Source organism: Barbus barbus (genome assembly GCF_936440315.1).
Source record: "Barbus barbus genome assembly, chromosome: 17".
Taxonomy (NCBI): Eukaryota; Metazoa; Chordata; class Actinopteri; order Cypriniformes; family Cyprinidae; genus Barbus; species Barbus barbus.
In genome coordinates this window covers 12,370,532-12,393,120 of record NC_136745.1, presented here as the reverse complement: position 1 = coordinate 12,393,120, position 22,589 = coordinate 12,370,532, and the positions used below count along the sequence as shown (strand labels likewise).

Here is a 22,589-nt window from a genome sequence, read left to right as displayed (position 1 = left end):
ATGTATTCAAATATATCATTCACAAAGCCGCATTGGAGCAAACAGTCACTGCTGAGTTTATTTACCACAGCAACAACAACGTCTCTGGTTGGTTGGTCTCTCTTTAGGTCTATAGAGATTGAGGATAGTGTATTTCTTTGAAAAATGAAGTTCAAATCACACTGATGTGGCTTCTTCAGAGATGTAGGCCTACACCATCGATTAATAACCTTGGAGCTCATGGTAGGTCTGTCTGGAAAGGTTTATGTGTTATCACAAAAATCAATTTCTCTATGAAGAAAATGAATGGGATTTTTACTTCCGGTTCCCTTCTGTTTTCCCCTGTCTACACCGATCACTCAATAACATTATCATATCCTTATCGTCTCCACAACAGCTATACCCTAAAGAGTGTGTGCACAAGTGAGAATTTGAACTGTTATTGCTGTGAGGCTTATGACAATAATGGTTTTGTGTACATTTTTGTGTTAGATAGTAAAAGTCAATATGTGTGTGTGTGTGTGGTCCTCAGGGGGAAGGTTGAGTCTCTTTTTATCACTCACCGAGCATCATTACCCCTCCCTTCTTCATGTTCTCTTTCTCTCTCTCTGGCTCCTCAGGACAGATATCTTCATATCATATCTCTGTGGGGCAAAATATTTAGACAGACCATAATCAGATTGAACTTGAACCAAAAGAGATGTGTGTGTTTGTGTGTGTGAAATGATGGGAGAGGGTATTTCATTACATTGGGGCAGAGATTGATACCACTCATCGGCTGGATGGAACGAGCAAGAGAGGGAAGGATGAAGCACTTTATTTATTCAACACATCAATCTGAAATAACAATTCTACTAAGAGCATCTCTCTATCAGTACATCTGCTCCTCCCTCCTTCACTACAGCTCAATGTGTGATATGCACTCTCTCTCTCTCTCTCTCTCTCTCTCTCTCTCTCTCTCTCTTTCAGGTCAGCAGTGATCGTGTGTAAAGGTGTGTGTAACATGATGCTTTCATCCACCTATTACACACCTGTCTGAGCACAAAACACCTCCCTACCATACACACACATGCTAATAAAAACACCCTCCTAAATCACACACACTAGCACTGTAACACAACATATCCCTACTTCAAAAAAATATATAAATCCTGTGTTTCACTTCTCTTTCAGTTTTTATAACCACTCTTTTTTTTACACTCTTAGCATAACTTAGTCAAGCCTGTCCATCACAGTTTTTCTACTTAACATTAAATTACTAATTACATAAAACCTGAAGGGAAACACAAAATATTGTGAATAGAATAAAACAACTGTGATTAATCAGATAATCTCAGGTTCTAGTCTTTGGAAAGAAGAATCAAATATTATTTGATATTTTATTTTATTATTTCCTTGAACTTCTCAATGGACCCACAGCACTCTTTTGCAATCCCAGTTTGAAAACCCTTGGTCTAGATACATTTTCATTCATAATTCACATAATTACATGAAATGTGCAGTTACTGCCTCTGTAGGGGAGTACAGCATAATGCAAAACATTTCCCTACTTCTCACAAATAAACACACAATCCTCTCTATCTGGAACACACACAAGCAAACACACTAAACTAACACACTGTACCTCACACACACAAAACTTTCCAAATAAATAAAAACCTTCCACACACACCTCCCAATGGGAGTAACACGACCGAAAACTGACATCGCTGATGACATCACCAGAGGTACACAAGTGCAAAAGAAAGCTTGTGTATGTGTGTGGGACACGACATTTTCACTGTTTCACCCTCTGAAATCCCTTCAATGGCAGCGTTCTCGCAGGTCACAAAACAATAGCTCCTTATGTTTCCTACAGACCACACACAAACCATAAACACACTGTCACACAGTCATTATAAATAAGTGCTGTGGTGGTACTCCAGTACAAGTATACTAGGTGGTAAAGACATTTTCATCATTATTATACTCTTATACCTTTTGTTCTTTAATATTTTGAATTGTTTTTAGCTTTATTTTATTTATTTTTTTCATTTAAATGTTAAGTTTTGAAATTTTGTTGTATGCATATCTCATTTTTATTTAATTTCTTTATTTTTAAAATATGTATAGGTAGTATTTATAAAGTTTTAGCTTTTAGTTTTGGATCTGTTTTTAGTTGTTTTAATACTACAATTGATTGCTTCTGTTGTCCTCATTTGTAAGTCGCTTTGGATAAAAGCGTCTGCTAAATGACTAAATAATAATAATAATAATAATAATACAGTAATGGTATAATGCAATATGGTTTTATATGGAACTTTCAAGAATACCAATATACCATGGTAAAGGTTCAAAATAGTGTAGTATTACCATGGTAATATTTGGTAAATATATCAGGCAAAATAGCGGAATTATTACGGTACCATGTACAAAAACTTGGTAATACCTTGGAATACCATTAATATACCATGATATATCTTAAAAAAAAGGTACTATGGTAAAATACTATAGTAAGATATCCAAGATCCCAAAAACAAAAAATAAAAACATGGCACTACCATGGTATTATGTCTGAAAAACTATGGGATTATGCATGTCTGAAAATCATAATATTACCATGGTACTTTATCATAAAAATGATGGTAATACCATTGGAGTGATTCGTAAGTGATGGACACACAAACATTTAACACACAATCACACTTCAGACACACAATAAAACTTATAAACACTCTCTCACACATATTCTCACACTTAAACTTGTCTCTAGACACACGCGCACACATACACGCTCACACACACGCACGCACACACACGCACGCACACACACACACACATACACGCTGCATTGTTTATCACTGTCACCCCCATCTGTTTAGCTTTCACTGTACAATTAATAACACCATTTTAATAAGTGTCATTTTTATAATTTTATTGTCCCACAACAAAAAAGGAGCTGACAACAACATTATATGCAGATACTCGCTCAAAAATCTCTTTCTCTCTCACTCACACGCTCATACACACACACACACACACACACGCACAGTTCCATTTTGGACTCCCCCGTCGGCTGCTCTCTGCTCCCTGATCAATATTTTAATAAGCAGAAAGGATGAGGGTTTAATCTTAATCAATAAGGGCCATATGCAGCACGGAGAGATGAGAAGAGAGCAAATCATCTTCCCTGACACTTCATACATTATCCGTCTGACGTTATCAAATGCGCTCTTCACAATGAAGAACGCTGCGTTAACAGCCATTACCTTAAGACATATTACCAGACGCTGCAATTCACAACATTTCCCAAAAAGCAAGTCAGAGATGATTTTTAACCAACATTGCCATTAGGGATGGGAAATTGTGAAGAATTTAACGATTCTGGTTCTGAATCCACTGAACAGTTAATGATTCCATTAACAATTCTTATAGTATGTGAAGGATAATTGGCCCTAACCATATACTTAAATACACTAAACAACAGCAACACTTCTTTTTCATTCAGTTAATGCACTGATCTGCATTGCATGAGTCTTAAGGATATATAACACAGTATATAGAAGTTTTTGAACCTAGCAAGAGAAATAGAGTTCAATTAATGGCCAATTAATCACCCAATAAATCTCTCTCTCTCTCTATATATATATATATATATATATATATATATATATATATATTATAAATATAATTTAAGATAAAAAAGTATGAATTAATTAATAAAAATCAATCAATCAATCAATAAATAAATACATAAATAAATAAAGTTCATTAATTCATAAAAACAATTATTAATAAATAAACAAGTAAATAAATACATACATTTTAAGTAACTTATAGAAAATTATGAAATTATGAATTAAAAATAATGAAAACAGAAAATAAATGTTAATGAATTCACAACAAATAATTAAAATAAAATAATTTTAAAAAGTTAATTAATAAAAGCGAAAATAATAAAGAAAAACATTATTTAAAATGTAAATAATGCCAATTACTTGATTAAAATGAATTAAAATAAGTTACTTAATTCATGAAAAAAATGAATGAAAAAAGTAAATAAATAAATGTTAATTAACTAATGAAAGAAAACAAATAAAGTTGAATAATGAAATATAATGGAAATAAATACATTTAATAAATGAAAATAAATAAAGTTAAGGATAATGAATGAATGAATGAATAAATAAATAAATAAATAAATTCATGGGACAATGAAAAACATTCATTATTAATGAAAAACCTAAAAAAAAAAAAAAAAAAACGTGGTTTAACTTCTTAATGCTAGCTATCCATTTCTGTTTTATGGAAAATAGCAACTTTAACATTTTTAAGCTCTCCATGTAACATAGCGGATGGCTTAGTTATAATCAATCAACATGCAGCATATTAACAAAGCTGCTTTGCAACGAAAAACAGGAAGTATAGATTCAAGTACATTTCAAAAGGAAATTATGAAAAGTTCCAAAATATATTATGTAAACAAGAATATTGTTCAAGTCCCTGCAAATGACCTTTGCCCTACAATAGTTGTACCCATATTGTGTTTAGGTAGTGCCATTAAACCCACTCTACACATAACATTCTGTTAGCAGGTTAACCTTGTCATTAAGACTAACCCTAACTTGAGGTGTTGCAGCCTGCAGGTCAAAAACCCATTGTTGCTAATCAACATCTTGCAGCATGACAATATCCCTGACATTCGCATGACAGATGGTACTAATCGTTTTTTCTCGTTAATTAGGCCCTCGTTAGCTATTCGACAATTAAAACACTCTCAGCAACTGACGGCGTCGCCATCGACACGCTCAAACCGCTCTATCTGTGTACAGATAATTAATGCTGTTGTTTCTGTCATGTTTGTAGCAGCGGACAACGGCAGTAATTGGTGATGCGGGCGGGTGTGTGCGTGCGCACGCGATGCAGAACAAGCGCACACGTTCAAAATTCCATCCCGGAATGCTGCATTGGCAAGACGGGCTGAAGCGGTGCCAAAGCCATAATGAGATCTGTCACAGCCATACAAATGAACAGGTGACAGAAAGAGACATGAATATGAGATATGGCAGGCGTATAGGGCTCGGAAATCTCTCTCTCTCTATTTCTCTTTCTCTCTTATGCACACACATTCACACACTCCCAATCTGTGAGTGCCCCCTTCGACAGATGTGACCACAGAATGCTGACATATGGCTGGCGCTGTACAGCGGGCATAAACACACATAGGCAGCATATCACAGCTCCTGTCGTTTGCACTGTAAAACAGAATTTTCTTAATCAGTATTTTGTCTTGTTTTCCAGTAATGCATCTGAACACCCTTACAACAAGACATATTTACTTGAGAAGCAAAACTGTGTCAGATGAGACACATTGCATGATTTCTGCAGGTTTTATGATGGTAATTTTTAAGCCCTTTATGAGACAAAGCAAAGAAAATGGAAGGGGACAAATTAAATGTTTATCAAAACAATAAATATCTGCAAATAAAATGACCTTTTCAAAAGGAAAACAAGTTACTTTTTCCCATTAGCAGATATTTGTTCTTGTTTTAATTTTCATATCATATCAATTATCTCTGGCATGTATCTTGATTTAAAGATGAGATATTTGCACTTCAAAACAAGACAGTAATACTGAAGAAGATACATTTTTTGCAGTGCAACATTTAATGCCATGACTTTATGAATTTAAGACTTTCTCCAAGGACTTTTTCAGGCCTTAATTTGTGGATGGGCAAATTAAGACCTTCTCAAGAAACTCTGCATTAACATTATAAATCAGTTAATGAAATACATGACTTTTATTTATTTTATTTTTTTGTTAATGCAAGTTGAATCCATAAAACCTAAAATGTTACCATATTTTTACAGTAAAGTTCTGGCAAACGCAGTTGCCCTTTTTATCATGAATGTAACAGATTTTTATTTTTTTTTACAGTGTATTTTTATTCTGTATGTATTAGACATTTTTGTTTGACCAGGCATTGCAGACAGCTACACTCTGGAGTCCAGGTGGACTCACAATTATACATGACACGATTTTCTGCAGATTTTATCTAGATTTCCTACATTTTTTTGGGCTAACCAATGGGATATGAAGAAACCTGTCAGAAATATTTTTATAAAATATTTATGCAATTCTGTTTGGTGATGTTAGTGGCTCAGAATTAATCTTTAACACTGAAACCCCCCAAAAATGGGATTATTTATTTATTTAGGATAGAAGCTTTTATTTAGCAACAATGCCATTAAACTGATCAAAAGTAAAACAAAAGACATGCATAATGTAAAAAATATTTTTATTTCAAATAAATGTTGTTTATTTGAACTTTCTATTCATCAGAGATAATAATAAGAAATGTTTCTTAAGCACCAAATCAGCATATTAGAATGATTTCTGAAGGATCATGTGACACGGAAGACTTGAGTAATGATGCTGAAAATTTTGCTTTGCATCACAGGAATAAATTACATTTTTAAATATATTAAAATATAAAACAGTTATTTTAAATAGTAATACAATTTCACAATATTACTGTTTTACTGCATTTTTGATCAAATAAATGCAGTCTTGGTGATGCACAGTTTACTTTGGTGACCAATTCTCACTATTAACTAACTATTAACCAGAACTTTTGCCTCGAATTTGCTGCTCATTAATAGTTAGTAAGGTAGTTGTTAAGTTTAGATATGGGGTGGACTAAGGAATCTAAAATATGATCATACAGACTAAGGCAATAAGGCTAATATGCTCATAATATACATGATAAACTAAAGTGTTTCCCCCAAAAATGTAAAAAAAAAAAACTCACCCAAAACTTTTGAACATAGTGTAAATCTATATTTAAGATAACCAGGCAAAAACTACTGATCCAAAAAGTGATTTTTGGCAGCGAGGGATCTGATTTTCCCTGTATCTCATCCTCTAATTAGAGTCTTGTAGCACAAAACCCCACGTCAAGCAGAACTGCTGTTTCCTGTTGTGCTTTTGATTGATAGCTGCTGGCTGATGTTCTCTCTGGGGTACACATCCATCAATGCCGTGAGGTTTTTACCGTGGGGCCGTGAGACTGTCACCCGTTCTGATCTATACATTTACGACTCGCGCATGTAGGACGGCCAGACGGACCGTCACATGATGTATTAGCACTGCTAAGTCCAGGGAGGTGACAGGACTATACGGCATCAGAGATGTTAGGGAGCAGGAGGGAAGTCGGGACGTCTGATTGGTCAATGAAGGTATCAGTCTAATCACTGGTGTGGTCCGTCAAAATCATGTGATCATATTGGGATAATGTAGCCATCTGTGCAGCGGTACCATGATGTTTGAGCATATGTGCGTGTTTATTTGTGCTAAAATGCACAAATAAACCCAAACAAAAATGAGAGCTCTTTGATATCTTATTTGTTTCAACTAGACAGCAATGAGATCAAATGAAGCGAAAAAGAGACTTTTGATTGTTAGTTCTCCTTGAGAATTTCAGAAGAGAGTGTCTCAAACTCAATCTCTGTACGACCTCTAAATTGAAAAAAACCTTACTCTGTGTTTTTGTTTTCTGTCCAAAAATATAAACATTCTTAAATTCAGATGAATTTACTTGAGAAGCAAAATGAAATAAGATATTAAGTCTTGTTTTCTGACAAATGTATGAAAATTGAGTTTTGTTTAAAACGAGACAAAATATCTGCCAATGGTAAGAAAAAAATATTGTTTTTCCATTTATTTATTTTTTTGTCAAGTTTGTATGTCAAGTATTGTCGCATTCACTATTATTTGAATAACCATGTATAAGATAGTACTTCAGTGAAACGCAACTTGAATATTTCCTGAATTAACAACTTCTGAGAACCCAATGGGCTCACACTGTGACATACTTATAAGAACGTCCTTTTAAGTGATTGCCATTGCACACACACAGGGCAGCGTTTATGAAGGTAAGTTTGCGGTGAGTAAGTTGTGAGTCAGCCGGCATGTGGGAATGAGGCGTAGTAAATTACGTCTGCAGGCATCAGCAAATACACTCCTGCAGAGATGGAGGGATGCTATGACAGAATGATAGAGCACAGACGAAAAGAGATCAAGTGTGTGTGTGTGTGTGTGTGAGAGAGAGAGTGTATTAGCTGTGCCAAGACAGCATGTTTTCAATTGTTTATGCCATCATTTTTTTTCTTAAGTGTGCATGTAGTGGCATGTGAAAAAGTTAAAAGCCTTTCCCGGTCAGTTCAGTAGACTGGGTTCAGTTTTTCCCCAGGGAAACTAGGGATTGCAGTACAGCAGAAATGGTTGAAAGGATCTTACAAAAACTGTTCAAGTCGGCAGGAAACAGAAACTGTGATTGCCTTTTAAGATTTTTTATTGTTTTGTAAAGAAGACTCTTATGCTCACCAAGGCTGCATTTATTTGATCAAAAATACAGTAAAAACAGTAATATTGTGAAATATTATTACAAATGAAACCGTTTTCTATTTTAATATCTTTTAAAATGTAACTTATTCTAATGCAAAGCTGAATTTTCAGCATCATTACTCAGTGTCACATGATCCTTGAGAAATAATTCTAATATGCTGATTTGCTGATCAAGAAACATTTATTATTGTTATTATTATTATTATTATTATCAAATTTGAAAACAGTTGTGCTTGGCCTAACTAAATTTTATTTTAAATTTGATTCAGAAAGCATTAAATTGATCAAAAGTGACAGTAAAAACATTTATAATGTTAGAAAATATTCAAATTAAAAAATTCTGTTCTGTTGAACTTTTTATTCAGGATTTAATAATAAAAGATTATGCTTACACACAACTATTAAGCAGCACAACTGTTTTCAACACTGATAATAATAAGCAATGTTTATTGTGCACCAAATCACAAATCAATCATTTTATTATTTATAAAATTAAAATTATTTTTAAATGAATCAAACTTAATAGTGCTAAAGGAGGCTTCATTTTCATTAAGCTTCATGCAAAAATATTATTTCTATCTTATTTTATTCTTTCAACATTGGGGTGAAATATAACCCAGATATTTAGTTGTGAGATTCACCTGTAAAGTCGGTGGAGGTGAATACCGAGGAACTTTTCAGCTGACTGGAGCGAACGAGAGAAAACGTGAGAATGAGGTGAGAAAACATGAGAAGAATGTGAAAGAGAGGCAGACAGAGTGAGGCAAGCATGGGACACCCTCTTAAAACAGAGAAAACAGGAAGACAGGAGCAAACGAGGGAGAAATTGGGTGAAAGATTAGAGGAGAGGAGCATGAAATTAAAGTATTGAGTGGGGAAGATAGGAGTGGATAATCGAAGAAAGTAATAAAGTGGAAAAAATAGAGGGAGGGGAAAGAAGAGAGAATTAGAGAAGAGGAGGGAGGTGGAGAGGAGGAATACAAATTGAAAGGGAAAAGAAGGTGGAAACGGAGGCGGGTCAAAATTGTAGACACACAGAGAGAGAGAAAATGAGCAGGAAGATTTCACAAAAACATATCCAGTTTATATTTTGGCCCAAAAGCAAAATAAAAAATGTAAAACACATTTTGAATTAAGAAAATGAAGCCTATTTTTAAGGACCATTAAGATTTTTAAGACATTATTTTCTTGACAATTAAGCACATTTTCCCACCAAAATCCCGTTACCGTAATGGATAGACATTTTACTTTAGATTTTTTGAACTCTCAAGTGTTAACCATTAGATTATCTCATTAGAATAAATAATTACTGTAATACAATGTTTTTTTATGCAAATCACAATAACTTGAAACCAATGTATTGATTAAAACCAATACTTCCAAAACAAAGCTTTAGGGAGCTGCCCATCATTTTTAAGCCAATCAGAAAAAAATCTCTCCAACTGTCTGCCTAAAAAATAATAATAATAATACTTTTAAATAAATAAATAATTTATATGTCAATATATCTCTGCAAAAATAATAGAGTAATGTTTTTTATTTTGAAACATTAAATAACAAACTTTTATTTTAACAAAAACCACAGGAAGCTTCTCTATTGTTGACAACAGCTAGTTTATAAGGATTTATTTAAATTAAACACATGTAAGTTTTTTGGAGAGTGTGTGTGGTTCCAGTTCAGTGGCTAAATCTAGCAGAAGTTAGCAAAACGCCTGTAATCGCTCTGTTTTTGGGGTGAAATATGATTCTGACTTGTTCTTGACGGTTTTGTGAAATTCTCTCAGATATTGCAGATGGAATAAAGAATAGATGAGCAAAGAAGGAGAAAATGTGGTGGTGAATGTATGAACAGCTGAGAGAGAGAGAGAGAGAGAGAGAGAACATGAGGAAGAAGGAGTAAAAGATGAAGTGATGAGCCAAACGAGAGAAATGAAAGATGGAGGGTGAATAATGAAGGCCAGAGGAGCAGGACAGGATGCTGAGCAAGAGAATGAGGGATGAGCGAGAGCAGAAAGGAAGGATATAGGTGAAGGAAATAAGGAGAATGTTGCCGAACTGAACCAGGCTGCAAATTAGGAATGAGGGGAACGCGAGGGAGAGAGAGAAGGAGACAGAGACGGAGAGAGAGGAGAAGAAAGCCCTCAGCGATGAGACCATTACATTGGAGATAATGAAGAGGTTCCACTCTGTCACACTGAGCATTAGGCCTCTGTCAAACTGACCCCAAAGTGTCAACAAGTTAATAGCCTGAGTATCAGCTGTATTATGACATGCCACCATGTCAACTCCGTGCATGAGATGAAGAATATTAGAGATGCTCTGAAGGTTGTACATTATTTAAGAGATGTTGTAGCTCTTTTGCACATTGTTAGCGTATTGGCTTTGCGATCAGCAGAGAGCGCCGGAGCTTTGTTGAATAAATAAAGTCTGAATCTACTGGGAAACGCAAACTAGTGAAAGACCTCAAGACGCAGAACAGAATGCCGTGTTGATTGAACATTATTTCATTTTTTAGGCTGGAACAAATAAAGCTCTCTCTCCTTATAACCACATCTCGTTCTCGCTTTGACTCTGTTCTTTAATGTACAGAGTTCATACTGCTGACTGAGTTCAGAGTAAACTGTAGTATTAGTCATAAAGTTTTAGTGTACAGTAAAAGTCCAAAGTTAAAGGTAGAATGACACATAGCTCCAATGGGAAATTTAGTGAACTGTATTCCAGTCAGGCCAACTTTAGCTCCAAGTCTGTGTCTGCTTCCTACATAGACAGCATTGTAATGTTACCGATGCAAAAATGTTACAAAAGGTATAGGCAGCAAAATTAAGCCTTCTAAGATCACTGTAACCAAGTTCAAAGGCAACATCACATGCATCCTTCACAGATAAACCAATCTCAGAATGCAATGCTATGAGACCAGTATAAAAAATTATCTGAATGAGAAATTATTAATTGACCGATTCATCCATCCATTTCTTTATTTATATATATACATGTGTATATATATATATATATGAAGAGTTTATTTGCAAAAACAGATAACACCATTTTTAAAAATTTTCAAAAATCATGTTTTTTATTATGTTATCATGTTTTTATTGTGTTGTATTGTGTTAGTTTGCTGTTTTTAGGGGCCAAGCACCGAAGGTGCGTAGGCAACTATTGCATCCGTTGGCGTTCTTCTTCTTCTTCTTCTTCTTCTTCTTCCACTCTTGAGCCTATGGCAGCCCGTAGAACCACTTGCAGGAAAGTTGTAAAATTTGGCACACTGATAACAACATTAACCATAGCAAATTTGGATTCTCTATCTCAAACTCTCTAGTGCCACCACTTGTCCAAAATTTCACTCATGTTTATGCTAATAACTTTTGAATCATGAGGCACAGAAGGAAAATTCAGAAAATTTTCCCTGTGATTCCTTGGCTCATGGCGAGTCTAATGAACTCCAAAATAAAAAAATCGTAAGGTTTAGTTTTTTTGCTATTTACGATTGTTCGTAAAACCTACTTTTTCAAACTCGTCCTAGACGGTTCATCTGATTTTTACCAAAATTTGCTCAGATCATCTACAGACCATGCTAGCAAAAAGTTATGGAATTCAAGTCGATTAGTCAAACTGTTCTTGAATAACGGATCGGAGGCTATTCCTCCACAACGGTTTGGCGTATTGAGACCAAACTTGTTGTGTGTTATAACAAGCATGATCTGAGACTACCTGCAGTGTTTCGGCGCTGTGCCACCTAGTGGTCAGGAGATACGAAAAATGGCTATATTTGCTTAGAACTTCTCAATGGTTTGGCCAAAAATCACAAAACTGGTCTCTTTAGATTCGGTGCATCAGTCGAGCCATATCTAATTTTCCCATATCAGCCATTTTGGGCGTCGACCATTTTTGTACTAAAATGCTGTTTTGTACGAACACATTGACGTGTCGTTACAAAACTTGGTATGGGTCATCAGCACGATGCCCTGAAGGAACCCGAGAAGTTTTGAGCCAGCGCCACCTAGTGGTAAAATCAGATATTGATATGCTTATAACTTTGGGTGTGGTTGAGTTATTTTCACCGGCGTTACCTTTTTGGAGTCCTGAATCCTTGCAGAGTCCAGCGATACCAAACTTACCATTATGGTTTGTGCTACGTTGCATTTTAGCGCTTAAAAAACATTTGCCAATATCTTAGAAACGTTACTCCGATCGACACAAAACCACCGTAGGACACCGTTTGAAAACATAGCATGCCAGCTATACACTAATACCCAGTTGCCAAAATTTTGATAGTAAGTGGCACAAAAATGCAAACAAAGTCAACAGTCAGTCATTTTTCATCTACTCATATACAAATATGTCTATAACTCCAAAACAAAATGAGATATTTTCACCAAATTTGACACACATATGTATGGGTACACTAAGGACAAATAAAAAATTTGGTGGGATTGTGTCTCTTGGTGGCGCTATAACTGAACAAAACATGAAATTGCCATTGACTACAATAGAGTATTATGATATAAAATGTTATATTTTTTGAATGCATAGGTGTACCATTACAAATCTTTGTATGTACCATCGAGACCATGGCCTGAAAGTACTCAAAATGTTTTGAAACAGTGCCACCTTGTGGTTAAAAGTTACAATGAAATTTCAAATACATGCTAATAGCTTTCTGTGAATTTTGCCTATTGTAATGAGACTGGTATTAATAGATTCCTTGGGTCTTGCTGAGAACAGTGATACCAATGTTGCCATAGTCAGCCAAACTTCCTGTCTGCATTTTGATTTTCTTTAAAAACCTACTTTTTCGAACTCCTCCTAGACCGTCGGTCCGATTTTCACCAAAATCGAATCATATCATCTTCAGACTATTTATGGATAGTATCAATAGTTATGGATTTCGTATCAATAGACAAAACCATTTTAGCATACCATTTTAACGAATTTGAGGTATGATGCCAAAATGACACTTGAGGCTGGATCTCTGCAACGCTTTGGCATATTGACACAAAACTTTGTGTGCCATTGTCAAGTCACACAGAACACACTACATCGATTTGATAACAGCGCCACCTATTGGTCAAACGTGATAAGCCAATAAATCATATTACTAAAGGTTTATTTATGATTTTAAATAAATGATTTTGACTAAAATAATCCTAAAATGGCTTCAATTACTCATTTCTGCAGTTGGTCTGATGCTCCATGCTATGCTTAGCTCCTCATTTTGCCGCTGGAGTGCTTGGCCCTGTAATTGCTGCTTGCAGCTATATTTCTTCGTTATTTTTTTTAACCTGTTCAAAATAACCCAACTGCAGTTTGAATGAGATTAATTGGAATGCACAATGAAAAAACATGATTTCTGAGAATAGTTAAAAATGGAGTTATCTGTTTTTGCAAATGAACTCTTCATATATATATATATATATATATATATATATATATATATATATATATATATATATATATATATATATATATATATATATATATGATATGATTTATTTGAATATTAAGCATAAAAGTTTAAAATAGAAAGACTGAAAAAGCAGTCTTTATTATTAAAGTCTTTTTATTAATGTTTTCATGCTTACTAATATTTTATGCTTACTAATTGAAGGGTACTTTATATAAACATTATACTTTTTCTAATGACAGAATTTTTCTAAATATTTGTGAGTTATATGTATTTTTAACATAGTAAGCTTAGCAACATGCTACTACCAAACTCTACCGGAATCAGTTCCGTGTATCAAGTCTCCTGTGTAGCAAAGCTTTTTGGGCCAGTGGAGTTACGAAACAAAATCAAGTCACTTATTATCAGACAGTTTCAGTTAGAAAGTTGTCTATGTACGCAGCAGACAGCAAGGCAGCTCACTAGTTTCAGTAAAGAGTTTATGAGTTCAGCAAACTCCCTTCGTAATCATAAAATTTCTCTTAAAACACTCCTGATTTGCACCTGGGGGCCATAAACGTCCTGCACATCCAGTTGTCCCAGCATCATATGTCTCTAGGTTTTTGTTTTGGCTCGGTCAACTTGGGTTGCCCGCTCCATTTAACGTGCTGCATTGTTTTTCAGTTACTGGTCATTAAAAATTTAGAAACGGCATATCAAAACTCTTAATAGAATCTAAAACCCCTCCCTCAGCAGCGATGGGCTCCTATCTGGACCAATTAGAGGCAGGCGAGGCTGACAGTAATGGGTGCTATCTGCAGGTCCCCCGGGGGTGGATGGAGGGAGATAGAAAGCAGGAGGGCAGGTAGTGTGTACAGTACCCCTGCAGCAGTACCCCCCCCCCCCCACCCCCACCCCATCCCAAGAGAGCTAATGCTCCCTAATGCACAAGACGAACAGAGATAATACCCCCCGATTACAAACGCATCCCTCTCTAATCCAATCAACTGTCAGCGCACACACAAACACGCGTCCCTCTCTGCTGTCCCTTATACCTGACTCAGAACAGAGAAGGACTGAGAAAGAGGGACGCGGAGAAAAAGGAATGGAGAGGCCTAGCAACAGGAACGAGGAAAAAATTTTGACACCTGGGATGAATAGTAGCATTCTAAATGCATTTGAAAGTGGGCGGCTTTTATCATTATGACATCGTTATGAGCATTATGATGTCATTACAGAATTATGAGGGAAAACAAAACAACCGCAGCGCTTCAACAACGGCTCAGTCAGGCCAAAAGCTTCCTTTCTTTCATTTCAGAACAAAACCTCATTCATTTCCACCACTTAGCCACAAAAACCCTCCACTCTCGCTCCAATCAGCACAGAGATCAATGTGGCAGAGGGCACAAGGGTCAAAGGTAATGCCACTCGCTCTGAGGCATTCTGAGGTCAGATCTCAATGCCTCGTTTTATGCAACGGACAGGCCCACATGGAATCTGTGTCCAGAGAAATCGCCGCAGATAACTAATCAGAATTGGAATGCTCGCTATTCCCAGAGTTCCCCTTGAGGGTTTGTTTATTAAATATTTGGGCTAATTTGATAATGCTTTCAGATGCCAATCTAAGAACGTAGGTCTCTGTGCTCTGTTTATTCACTGGAAATATTCAACTTCACTGGGTTATGTGATCAATGATGAAACTTATGATGTTTGGCATCATGGATATATCAACTGCACCATATTTGAATATACACAACTTTTCAAAATCAGGAGACGTTTTTTTTAAATTAATGCTTTTATTCAACAAGGATGTACTAAATCAATACAATGCAATGACAGCAATGACCTTTATAATATTATAAAAGATTAAACAAATGTTGGTCTTTTGAACTTTCTATTAATCAAATAATCCTGAAAAAATGTTAGTTTCCACTAATAATGATTGATCAAGACTGATCATAATAAGAATTGTTTCTTGATCACCAAATCAGCATATTAGTATGATTTCTAAAGGATCGTGTGACACTGAAGACTGGAGTAATGATGCTGAAAATTCAGCTTTGCCATCACAAGAGTAAATTACATTTAAAAAAAAATTTTTTTGTAAAATGTTAATATTTTACAATATTCCTGTTATTACTGTATTTGTGATTAAATAAATAGAACCTTGGAGATCATGAGAGACTTCCTTCAAAAACTTTTTTTTTTTTTTCATTTTACAAATTCAAACTTTTGAACAACTTTGAATGCTGTGACGGAGGAATGACAAACTTAAAAGGATAGTTCACCCAAAAAGGACAGTTCTGCCATCATTTAGTCATTGGCATGAGTTTGTTTCTTCTGTTGAACACACAAAAATAGATATTTTGACGAATGCTGGTAACCAATACTATGGCAGTCTTCTGTGGATGTTAATTTTTAGTGAACTCTCCCTTAAATGAATACCTTTATTGTATTTAATTTAGCTATTTTTAGAGCTTAACATCACCCAATTAGCTTGAACATTCTGCTAAAAAAAATTTGTTGTTCAACAAAGAAAATCCTTCAGGTTTAGAACGACATGTGAGTGAATAAACTGGAACATAATATTAATTTCCATTATCATATTTTACCCTGTTCAAATCCATTCTGCAATTTTCCTTCAAAATCATCAAAGAAAGTTTTTTAGAAATCCACAGATTATACTCAAATACTCAAATAAAACCCCACAGACTGAAAAGCCACCATGGTAGTTTGCTGTTGTTTTTATGTGTTTCTTTACAATCCGTTTTCTTGAGCACTTTGCCTATCCACTTACACCGTACATAACCCTATATTTATCTTGGGGAATTTTTCAAATAATACAGCGCTCCTGCAGAGCAGTGCAACGTGGGTATTTTCAGGAAAGACTCGGCTGTAGAAAAGAATTCGATCTGGCTCAGCTTAAAGAAAAAAGCAGCTTTCAATTATGACATTCACAAGATTGCACACCTGTCCTTGGAAAGAGCTGATGGAACGTCTCTCTAGTGCTTTCTGTTTCCCCCTCACCATCTTTCTACCTTTGGTCTCTTTCACAAAAAGGTGATGGACTGCCCAGTGACATCTCTCCTTTTTTTCTATCTCTACTCTCTCTCTCTTGCGTGATGGAGTGTGGAAGAGTAGTATGATTTATCACCAGCTGAAGGCTGAGGATGGCGTCACTCTAAGAAGTGTGTATGTGTGTGCGCGTCACTCCGTCAGGTCCATCTGTACAGTGAGTTAGTATGGACAGTTTCTGTGAGTGTTTGTGCAGGCGCGTGTGTGCAAAACCAGCCGCGCAAAACAGCTTATCATCAGAGAACAACTCTCAGATGGCGCAGTCCCTGCTGACTGAGGTTAAATCTATTTTACACCCCACACACATATGTGCTATCATTAGTCAGACACACACATACTGCTAGTTCGCCCATGTTCCATATATCAGAATTTTACACACATTCGAACAAGCCAACACATCCAATCCCACATGACTCCCCCTCTTTGTTCGTTCACACACACACACACACACACACACACATGTGCGTGCACACACTCACACTCACACACACACACACACACAAATGGCTGCGTTGGTGATTTGTTGCTGTTACGAGCACGTGCGGGCCCATTGCCTCAGCGAAGTGTCACGCTATGGTGTCACACCGCACTGATAATGGTGAGGTCAAAGGTCGAGTGTGAGCGAGAGGGTGTTGGGGGGTTGGGCGCTCAGGCACTTTGGCAAATTGGCTAATGTCCCAAGGGAGAGAGGCGGGGCAGAGGGGGGTGACACAGAGACATGATATTATAGAATCCCCCAGAGAAGAGGCGGGAGGGGAAGGTGAGGAAAGAGACATGCCACCTGGAATGCCATCCGGAATGGTTAGTGCACTGTTTACTGTGCACTATATACTACCCTAGTATTTTTGTGATGCATGCAAAGGCAAGCATCACTATTGCACATATAGCGTTAGGGTTGAAAATGACAAGTTCAGTCACTTAGAAAAGTAATAGAGTGCAAAAGTGAGAGTCTACTTTTTCAGCAGCCTCATTTCCTGGAATATTTTTTTCCACAGGGATTTTAAAAAAGACTTTGTTTAAGAGTTATAAGCTGTGAATTAAACCAACCAGCTATGAGGTGAATCACATTACAAACTTTGATTTGAAGCATTAAGGCATTTGGAAATTGGACAAAAAGACAAAGGTACAAGATTGTGTCCCTAACAGAGTTAATGAGGGAAAGAACTAATCCCATGAAGCATTCTGAGTGACATTAAAATCATTGACTTCCAAAGGATTTTTGTCCATATTATGGAAGTCAGTGTGACCTAAAACCATTAGGTTAACCAGATTGATGAAACTATCTTCTTTTGGTCAGTCATACAGGTTTGGAACAAAATGAGACGGAATAAATTATGTCATTTTTTTTTTTTTGGTGGACTACCCCTTTATGTTTACAATACAAGTTATTGTTCAAATCAATTTCCATATAGAGGAAATAAATGGCATTTTTACTTCCAGAACCCAACTCTTGAACTCTGTAAAACACCTCTGCTCAACAATTTTAGGTATCATTCATGTCTGTAGCACAAAGTGCAGTGTTACAAACTGTGCAATAAAAGTAATAGTAATGTGTGCCTTAGTAAGTGCCACTAATGAAGATATCTTGCTTTAACTCTGTAGTTAACTCTGTTTGTGTGTGTAATTCTGGGGCTCAGGTGGGTTCTGCCCTAATGAGCCAATTGAGGCCATCATGATGCATGCCCTGATTTCAGCCAGGAATACCAACACAATTTGGCCCAGAGGACACATGAAACACACACACACACACACACACACACACACACACATACTTCAGTGAGGTTTTTAACCTCAGCTAACACAAAAAGGGGTAGAGTTTATGAAAGCAAAGACAGAAAATGTAGAGATACAGAAAGAGAGAGGGGGGACAGATAAAAAGAGAAAGAGGTTGATGGAGTGGAGAGGGCCAGAGGCTGAGAGAGAAACTATCATCAGCCTGTACACCGTTTCAGTTTTCTGTGCTTAATGGACTCGGTGGGCAGAAAAGACAGTGGAGATGAACAGAGAGAGAGAGAGACAGAGAGAGAGTTATTGAAAGTATGATGCATTAATGGCTCGTATTAACACAGCAGGGCCAAATAAAATCATTTCGGCTCATGTGTAACTAACCACTCTCTTTCCACAGTGACCAGGCGTTCCAGTTTTCTGGGGGCAGTCCTCATTTTTTTGGTCCCCGTCTGGAGCTGTCTTGTGCGTCTACAGCCTGAAAAGTGAAATTATATGTAATAAGCCAGATGTTGCATGCAAAATATTAGGCCTTTATCACCACAGCATACAATGGGTAATTTCAATTTCAACTTCAACTGTTCACAGAATTTTAGGTGGAAAAAACTCATTGAAATGAAGACAATTAAAAACAGAATATTCTGTGTCCTTTAAATAAAGTAGTTTACAATACTATGACAGAGTATGATTTACCATAATACTAACAATTACCACAGTCAAAGTACACAAAACCAGAATTTTTTCCCTCCTAATTATTTAATTCATAGTTTATATCATTGGAAATGTAAATTGATCGCTGAACTAGAAATGTCCCTGGTTTTAATTTCTTAAATCTAGTCACCTTAGTGAGTGAGTCCAATTCAATTCTATTGCTGCACTGAAAGGGGAAAATGGGTCAATATTCAACCGTAGTTTCATTAGCTACTGAAAACAGGTCTTGTGTTTACGCCTCTGAGCTGTTGGTCTCCAACATCCCATTTCTTTATCTGACACTCCTCTCTTTTGGTCTCAATATGACCTCCCTCTCTCTCGCTAGCAACAGCTGTTGTTGTGTAGCTGCTCCTCAAACCCCCTACGGGCAAGAGAAGTGAACGCAATGAACTCAACCCACACTACAAGGCTGGGTGCCCCGGTCCGCTGTGCGGTCCCGTCTGACCGACACATCAGTGTGATTACAGCATATACATCAGTGAGGTTCTCCTCAACAAAACCCAGCCACTTATCCTCAGACATTCACCTCACACTCTTCTTTTGCCCCAGGCGTTTCTCAGCCCTTCGCTGAATAAGATGAGCCCATCAATTAAATGCAACAGAGATATTGATTCAAGTGAATGGTGTTATAACCGTGGAGACGCCCGAGGACATCGTATTATGCCGATGCGTTCATTAATATTTGCTGTAGAACACAGACAGAGCAGGTTCTCTGGTGGAGTGCTCAGAAATTCAACATGGATCTGTTAGTCTGATAGTGCTGACGAATAAACTTACAGCTCAATAGCGCAAACTGTGAAAATGTAGCTATTCAGGGTTTTTATTAATTAGTCATAATTCGGCCAGATCTGGATATCAGTATTGTTTTGGACAATTACTGTGTCTGATTGGCATATTTGGCAGGTGTCCTGAAAAAGAGAACCTAGAAGGATATTATCCACGCTCAGGCTTTAAAAAATGCAGCACTCGTGGCAATTTACGTTTTGGAGAATTGGCGGATAATTCATGTTAGAGAAATGGTTCACCCAAAAATAAAAATTTGCTGAAAATTCACTCACCCTCAGGCAATCCAAGATGAGTTTGCTTCTTCATTGGCATAGAATTGGAGAAATGTAGCATTACATAACCATTGATTTACAGTTATATGGATCCTCTGCAGTGAATGGGTGCTGTCAGGAATAGTGTTTAAAAAGCTAATAAAATCAAAACAATTTACAAGTAACCCACATGACTCCAGTCCATCAATTAACATTTTGTACAGCAAAAAGCTGCATGTTTATAAGAAACAAATCCATTATTAAGATGTTTTTAACTTCAATTTGTTGCTTCCAACTAAAACATGAGTCCTCTATCCAAAATATATCTTTCTTAAGTGAATAAAGTCACCTTGTCTGAATCAGGAGAGAAAAATGAACACATCAAGCACTGCTTCACCGTTTTATCAGCTGTGTGGACTCTCATTCTGACGGCACCCATTCACAGCAAAGGATCCACTGGTGAGCAAGTGATGCTATGCTAAATTTCTCCAAATCTGTTTCAATGAAGAAGCAAACTAATCTACATCTTAGATGGCCTGAGGGTGAGTATATTTTCATTTTTAGTTAAAGTTCCTTTAACTTGTACATTTGGATTAGTACACTCTTGTTTTTATATATCTGCTTACAGCCCACTGGCAGCTAGGTTTGTGGTGAACCTTCATGCTATGTTTCTTCTAAAAATCGTCAGTTAGCAAAACAATGTTGTTAATTGAACATATGATTCTCATTTGTTGCCACAAATATAGCTGTCACTGCAATTATTGCACTGTTTGCCAGTTTAGGCCTAGTGTTAGGGTTACAGGTAATTTCTTCATGACAAAGGCACATTTACAACGGTACATCCTGATAAGTATATTCTTCAGACAAAATGTTCATATTAAATGTTAATGCTAACTCATCCTGACAAATAAGCACTTTTACTCAGACAAGAATGCCTGCTTAAATTATTGGTAGATCCTGGGTGGCTTGATCATTTCAGAATGATTGCTTTTTTTTGATGTAGAGTTTGCTGTCAAGTCATGTTCTTATCATTTTAAGAGGAGTAATAGTTCTGATGGCCACAACTTACTGCTAGTAATAAACATTTCCCATTTGGGCTTCTAAATATACAATAGGTATCCAAACTAACAGGTGGGAGGTATGCTATATTTCAATAGGCATAATAACAATAGTAACTGTGAAAATCCTTATATAAGTATTAGGCCTATATAATTCAATAAAACACATCTTAACCATAAAATGAGTACGAGTCTCTCATAAATGGGGATTTTGAGGCAGGCATCTTCAGGGCCCTCTTAAGTGTGAATGATACATGCGTTCAAATACTTTCTATTGCAATGTGCTGTTGTCACCTGGTGGCTGCAAAGGAAACTACACGATTAATTTGAGCTCTATACATACAGAGACATGAATCATACGTATTTTATGGTGTTTGGCTCATTGCACCCACGTCAAATAAGTAAACAAATCTTTATCTAACGGACAGTGACATTTATTTATGCTTAAAATAAAGGCACTTAGCTGTTGAGGTTTCTTTACCTTTGGCCAATTTTGGCCCTGTGGTGTTTCAGAAAATACTTTTTTTGTTAACGTTATATTTCTTAAGGCATGAACATTTCCGCCACCATCTCAAATTATACATTGTGTATGCATATTATATTTTAAACATTTGTGGAATAAAATGGCCGGCTTGATTGTCTTACGAAGACTAATAGGCTGTGCACAAATATACACTTTCACATGTTTTGCACAATTTGACAAAACCACAGCTTGGTTGTAAATCAATACAATACACAGAGTTTTTACCTGGTGGTTCCTGTGTTTTCTTCCACCACGAGGCCATGCATCAGGCTTGAAAGTTGTTTTGTTTTTCTTTTTTCCTAGTTTAAAGGTAACAAAAGTCATTTTACATTTACAATGCGTGAATTACTATTTGTGCTATAGAAAAGATACAGCAAAATATATGACAATATATTTTAAATATGTATTTAATGACGCTTATAATGTTTTGGTTTTTTTCAGATTCCCATTTCGTTTATAGAGCAAATATCAAATGTTTCATTGCTACAATATCTATAAGGGGATAGCAAACTACTTGGGTTTTTAGTGTTCTCTCAATAATCCTCAATCGCTTCTGTGTGTTTCCTGTGTTGTACCTACTTGAAGTTATTAAAATTAGCACCATAAATGGAGGATGCGGGCATCGATCCCGCTACCTCTCGCATGCTAAGCGAGCGCTCTACCATCTGAGCTAATCCCCCTCTGCTAGCCTGACTGTCGGAAGGATATTTGT

The 22,589-nt window shown here is 36.3% G+C and overlaps 1 long non-coding RNA gene across 1 annotated transcript; it reads right to left on the bottom strand.

The window, feature by feature from the left end:
* Window positions 1–542: 542 nt before the first annotated feature.
* LOC306883047 lies at window positions 543–22,549 on the bottom strand. Its single transcript, XR_013785319.1, has 4 exons — window positions 22,457–22,549; window positions 22,103–22,176; window positions 18,933–19,026; window positions 543–623 (listed from the first exon to the last, which is right to left on the bottom strand). It is a non-coding gene; the product is annotated as an uncharacterized lncRNA (long non-coding RNA).
* Between the last annotated feature and the right edge of the window lie 40 nt (window positions 22,550–22,589).